Source organism: Sorex fumeus, unplaced genomic scaffold, assembly GCF_029834395.1.
Source record: "Sorex fumeus unplaced genomic scaffold, SorFum_2.1 ptg000145l, whole genome shotgun sequence".
NCBI classification, from domain to species: Eukaryota; Metazoa; Chordata; class Mammalia; order Eulipotyphla; family Soricidae; genus Sorex; species Sorex fumeus.
The window spans coordinates 23,516-30,000 of NW_026606202.1; positions in this window are offsets into that span (position 1 = coordinate 23,516).

The window sequence follows — 6,485 nt, forward strand, 5'->3', positions numbered from 1 at the left end:
ATACATACGTACACACGTACGTACGTACGTACATATGTATGCGTGTATATTATATATATGTGTACATATATATGTATTTTTTTTTTTATAAACGTCTTGAATGAATCGCCGTGAAGTACAGGGACAAACGGACAAAACTTTCTTCCCTCCCCCCGTCCCTCCCCATCCCTCCGTCTTCCCTCCGTGTCCATCTCCAGAGATTCCAACCGGGGTCACGGGGTGCAAGCTGCCCATAGTTCACGTGTGGCACAGGTGCCTGACTTGACTCCCGTTCTATTTTTTTTTTTTCTGCCATCCGGACCCGGACCCCTCGGCTATGTCCCCAGCCTCACGTGTCCCTTAGGTTCGTGGTGTCACGGCTCCATCTCGAGGTCGTTTTAAAACGCATTAAGCCACGTGAAACACGCACTCGCGCACGCACCCACCCACCCACCCACTCACTCACGCCCGCCCGCCCCCGCAACACCACCGCTTCACAGTGACCGATTCGGGAAATGGTGAAGAGAAACGAGCGGGTGGTCGTGCGCTCTCTCGATGTGGGCGCCGCCGCCGCCGCCGCCGCCGCCGCCGCGCCACACTGCACAACGTCCTGCATTTAGCTTCGCGAGTGGCCACGACTAGGGTGTGCTCGTTCCCGAGGGTGCCCGTTCGCCCGAGAGGGCCACGGTGCCGGTTCCTTGGTGGAAATCTCCACGAAACTCCGCCGGGGCGAACCCGAACCGCTCCTTTCTGCGGACCCAGCTCCGATGATTTCCTAGAGCCGCTTCATGTCTCACGCCACCGCCGCCGCCGCCTGCCGCCGCATCTTCTTGTTGTCCCCAGGGAGGGAGCCGGGGAACAACGAACCGGAACGCTCTTTCTCTCTCTCTCTCTCTCTCTCTCTCTCTCTCTCTCTCGGGTTGCGTCGCCTATTCCTCCAAGGAGGTTGGCCCCTGACAGACGGACGGGTCCTCCCCGGTCTTTTCGTCAAGTTCATCGGGATTGGGTGGATCTTCTGAGCTCTGGGTGCCTTGTCCATCCAGTCCGCTGTGAACCCCAAACAGGCACGCAGAGGCCGAAAGGGAGACGGAGATGGACACGGACGCACGCACACAGACACAGAACAGGCAGGCGGGCCCGCGCGCTCAAACACACGCACTGAGTGGTGGGGGGTAGTTTTAGTTTGTGGGGGTGGGGGGGAATTGTCCTCCTCTCCATCCCCAACGGCCCTGCCTGTTTCTCGAGGGGAGGGAGGGGCGGTGGGATTTAGTTTCCCTCCACAGGAGTCGCGCGGGGCGGGGTGGCGATCGATCGCGCTGAGGTTGCTCGGGCGCCACCTGCCGTCCGCTTTTCTACGGCGCCGGAGCTCCTCTGGGCTGACGGGAGCGATTCGCTCGCACTGCCCGAGGCGGCGTTCCAGGATGTCGGCGTCCGAGTCGACTTCGGGCCCGCTGTCAAGGCGCCACCTCGCGAGGAGCGACGGTGGAGATTGGAACTGCAGGTTCTTGAGGGAGGCCGTGTTGCCTTCGCAGCCGGGTGCCGGCGCCGGGGCTGGCTGCCCGGGCGGGTCGACCAGCACCCCGGCGGCGGGTGGCGCCGTAGCTCCAGGGTCGGCAAGCGGCCCGGAGCGGGGCCGAGGGACGGGCCGGGCCGGGCCGGGCCGGGCGCGGGGCGGCCCGGGCGCGCGGCCCGGCGCTCGGCCGGCGGGTGACGCGGAGCTAAGCCCCGGGGCCGGCAGCGGCCCGGAGCGGGGCCGAGGGCCGGGCCAGGCGCGGGGCGGCCCGGGCGCGCGGCCCGGCCCTCGGCCGGCGGGTGCCGCGGAGCTAAGCCCCGGGGTTGGCAGCGGCCCGGAGCGGGGCCGAGGGCCGGGCCGGGCCGGGCGCGGGGCGGCCCGGGCGCGTGGCCCGGTCCTCGGCCGGCGGGTGCCGCGGAGCTAAGCCCCGGGGCCGGCAGCGGCCCGGAGCGGGGCCGAGGGCCGGGCCGGGCGCGTGGCGGCCCGGGCGCGTGGCCCGGTCCTCGGCCGGCGGGTGCCGCGGAGCTAAGCCCCGGGGCCGGCAGCGGCCCGGAGCGGGGCCGAGGGCCGGGCCGGGCGCGGGGCGGCCCGTGCGCGCGGCCCGGCCCTCGGCCGGCGGGTGCCGCGGAGCTAAGCCCCGGGGCCGGCAGCGGCCCGGAGCGGGGCCGAGGGCCGGGCCGGGCGCGGCGCGGCCCGGGCGCGCGGCCCGGCGCTCGGCCGGCGGGTGCCGCGGAGCTAAGGCCCGTGGTCGGCAGCGGCCCGGAGCGGGGCCCGGCCCTCGGCCGGCGGGTGCCGCGGAGCTAAGCCCCGGGGCCGGCAGCGGCCCGGAGCGAGTTGGGTCTATGGCTGCCCGAGCCCGTGGACGCCCTTGCCCGTGGCCGTCCTTGTGCCCGCTTGAGCCCGTGTCGTGTAGCTCTAGGGTCCGCAGCAGTTCGGAGCGGGGTGGGGGATGGCGATCCCGCTGAGGTTGCTCGGGCGCCACCTGCCGTCCGCTTTTATATGGCGCCGGAGCTCCTCTGGGGTGACGGCAGCGTTTCGGTTTCACTGCCCGAGGCGGCGTTCCAGGATGTCGGCGTCCGAGTCGACATTGGTCCCGCTGTCGAGGCGCCAGCCCGCGAGGACCGGCGGTGGAGCTTGGAACTGCAGGCTCTTGAGGGAGGCTGTGTTGCCTTCGCCGGCGGGTGCCGGCGCCGGGCCTGGCTGCCGGGGCGGGTCGACCAGCACTCTGCCGGCGGGTGCCGCGTAGCTAGCTAGCTCCAGGGTCCTCGGCGGCTCGGGAGCGGGGCCGGTGGCCGGCGCGAGAGGGGGGCGGCCCGGGCGTGTGGCCCGACCCTCGGCCGGCGGGTGCCGCGTAGCCAGCTCCGGGGTCCTCAGCGGCTCGGAGAGGGGCCGATGGCCGGCCCGAGCGCGAGGCGGCCCGGGCGCGTGGCCCGTCCCTCGGCCGGCGGGTGCCGCGTAGCTAGCTCCAGGGTGCGCAGCGGCTCGGAGCGGGGCCGGTGGCCGGCGCGAGAGCGGGGCGGCCCGGGCGTGTGGCCCGACCTTTGGCCGGCGGGTGCCGCGTAGCCAGCTCCGGGGTCCTCAGCGGCTCGGAGAGGGGCCGATGGCCGGCCCGAGCGCGGGGCGGCCCGGGCGCGTGGCCCGTCCCTCGGCCGGCTTGAGCCCGCGCCTCGTAGCTCCAGGGTCGGTCCGCAGCGTCTCGGAGCGGGGCCGATGGCCGGGCTGAACGCGTGCCGCCCTTGGCCGGTCAGCGGGCGGTGCATCGGTGCACGGTGACGGGGTCCGGCCGTGAGCCCGTGGGGGCGCCTGGTCCGCGGCCCCGAGAAGGAAGAGGACTTAGTTTTGTTTGATTTCCCGCCGCGGTGTTTCTGGGCTTCTGACTCTATCCCCTTAGCCTTCCCGAGCTGGCTTTGACCTCCGGGCCGCCGCCGCCGCCGCCGCCGCCGCCGCCGCCGCCGCCGCCGCCGCCGCCGCCGCCGCCGCCGCCGCCGTGGGGTCGTCGCGTGGCTTCGGGCGCAGCTTCGACCATGCCGAGTCACGGGGTCGACCAGTTGTCCCGTGGAGCTCCGGGACTCGGGGCGATGGGGCTCTCCTGGGTGCCAGTTGCCGGGTCCCTGTTCCAGAGGTGCGGCGGGAAGATGCAGATCGGTCCCGTTTCCGACATCGGTCCTTTTCCCGTGCGACGGGACCGGTTTGGACCGCGAGATGTGTGCTGACACGCTCTCTCTCGGTGGCTCTCTGCCGTGAGGATCGGGACCGTCGTTCCCCCGGGTGCGTGTGGGATGGTCGGGGCCTGTCTTGAGGACTTCCTCCCTGGCCTCCCGCCGCTCGAGCCGCCCGCCTGGGCCCTGTGCGCCGGCTCTCGCGTGCACCTGGGGGCAGTGTCCCAGCCGTGGCTGTCAACCTCCGGCCTAAGGCGCCCGAGTTCAGCCCGGCGTCCGCGGCCCCGATGTGAACGGACCTCCCCCAGTCCCGCGGGCCCCCGTGCCCGCTGCGTGTCAGGCAGTCTCGCTCTCGTTGGAGGGGGTTGTCCGGTCGGGGTCCGGAATCACCCCGAGGTCAGAAGGGTGGGCAAAGGCTGAAACGGGCCTCTCCCCTCTCCGGAGGGTTGCTGTCCTTTGCTCGCTCTCCTTCGGGGTCCGGTCCCCTCCTCGTCCGGGGGGACCGGTGGCCGCTCGCTTCTCGCATCCTTTCCTTGCTGATCGATGTGGTGCTGGTGTGCTCTCCCGGGCCGGGCCTAAGCCGCGCCAGACGAGGGACGGACATTCCACGTGAATGGGACCGCTCTTCTCGTTCTGCCAGCGGGCCTCTCGCTTCTCCCCCACCTCGCGGTGGGGCGGGGCGTTCAGGGGTGCGGACCCCGGCCCGATCCCGTTCTTGCCGCTCTCCTGCTTGGTGCACAGGGAGTGGGCTTTTCGGGGTCGTCTGACACGGTGGACAACCCTCGCTCTGTCGGGACCGTCCCAGGTTCCCGTTCTCTCGAGCCGGCCCCTCCCCGCGGCGGGGTGGGGCCGCCCGGCGGTGGCGCGCGCTGCCGTGCCTCAACCGGCCCTCGGTGGTGCCCCTGGAGCGCTCCAGGTCGTCCTGTCAGGTGCCTGAGGCCGAGCCGGTGGTGCCGTTTCCCCGTCACCTGGCTTCGCGGTCCTGCCCTCTTGGGGCTCTCCTCGTTCGGTGGTGTTCCCCTCTGGGGGTCGAGCCGGTCGTTGTTTGTCACACGGGAGTCGCCTTGCCGTTCGCCCCCTTGCGGCCCGCCGCTTGGGTCGTGGGCGGTTGGGCGGCCTCCGTTTCTCGGGCGCGTGCCCGCGTGCCTCGCATTAACTGGCTCTCGCGCACGCGGGGCGCGTGAGCGGCGGCGGTGGGTTGTCGTTGTGCCGGGCTCTGGGAGACGAGGTGGCCCCCCCCTTGGGGGCTCTCTCTCGCTCTGTCCGGGGTTTCCGCTCCTCTCCCGTTGCGGGGGCGGAAGCCGGTCACCCGCCGTGGTGGGCGGGGGCCGTCTGCCGGGTGCTGCGGAGGGGCGGCGGGCCCTCCCGCGGACCCAGCACACAACGGACCTGACCGCGGACGCTCACGCTTCTGGTCGGTCTCGCTTCGGCGGGGCTCGGCCACCGGACCACTACGGCAGACCCCCCCCACTCGAGTCGGGGGAGCCCGGAGAAGCGGGGCAGCCGGCCTAGGTCGGGGGGCGGCGCCCCCTCGGCGGAGAATACTCCTTCTCTAGCGATCCGAGAGGGTGCCTTTGGGGTACCGGATCCCCCAGCTGCTGCCCCTCCTCTACCTGCGCTGTCAGCCACCGGTAGCAGAGCCTGCCCTTCCCCGCCGCCCTGTGGCGGGGAGAGGCTTCCGCCGTCATTCCCCCCAGACGTGGGGGGGGTGCCGAGCGCCCTCGCTCTTTGCCTACCGCGGCCCGCGCCTCCCCCCGTCGGGGGAGGGTCCCGCCGGGCCGAGCCGGCGTCCCGGCGTCGGGGCGTCGCGTCGGTGGTCGGGGCTCGGATGGGCCCGTGTGTGCGCGGTCGGAGAAGACGGGCGTGTGCGCGGGTATGGTCTCGCTTCCTGGACCCGACCTATGCCCGCGCGATCCCCCGCTCTGCCCCGCGGGAGCCGTGCTTCCCGTGGGGGGGGGACGACACGCTGTCCGCTCCCGTGTCTGTGTGTGCCGCAGCCGGCGGTGGTGCTGCGGAGCCCGGCTTCGGGGTGTGCGTGCTCTCGGCCCCCAGCCGAGCGAGACGCTCTCGCGCGGTCCGCGCGGTGGCGTGCCCCCGAGTGACTGGACGTTGCCGTCTGGGTACCCGGACCCTCCGGCAGGACTCGGATGGGCAGAGGGAAGAGGAAGAGCGGTTTGTGGAGGCTCTGGGCGCCGTCGGCCTTCCCTGCCTCGCGTTGGGGCTGGGGAACGGGTGTCGGTGGTTGGCGCTGGACCATCCGGGTCCCCGCCGGTCGGGGCACCGCGGTGCCGTGCGCGGCTGTGGCTTCCGTGGTGGAGCGCGCGTCGGTGGGTCGGCCGTCGGGCCGGCCGGCGTCCCGGGCGTGGGTGCGGGACCGCCCTTGGTCGTTGGGCGGTGGGATTCCCGTGCAGAGTTTTCCCGGTGGCCCGGTCGGTCCCGGCGGCGGGCGCCTCCCTCTCGCGTTTTCCCCTCGGAGCCCACCCGGCGCGTGTGCTGCGTTGCCCCGGCCCTCGCGGGCCCGGACCCCCCGGCCCCTCGGGCCCCTCCCCAGGGGAGGCTGTGTGCCCGTGCGGAGCCCGGTGGTGCTTTGGCCCCCGTGTTCCCCCTCGCGTGGGGGTCGCCCGTCAGCGGCGTCCGCTCTCTCGCCCGGTGCAGGTCGTGCCCTGCCCCCTGCCGGTCTCGCCGTGCCTCTGGAGCGGCTGACCCCTCCCAGAACGGGCCTCGTTTAGCCCGGAGGGGTCGGTCGGAGGCACGTGCGTCGAGCGGCGGGGGGTGGGCGTGCGTCTCACCGGTGTCGGGGGTGTCGGTCTCGCCGTCGGCCGGTGACCTCCGCG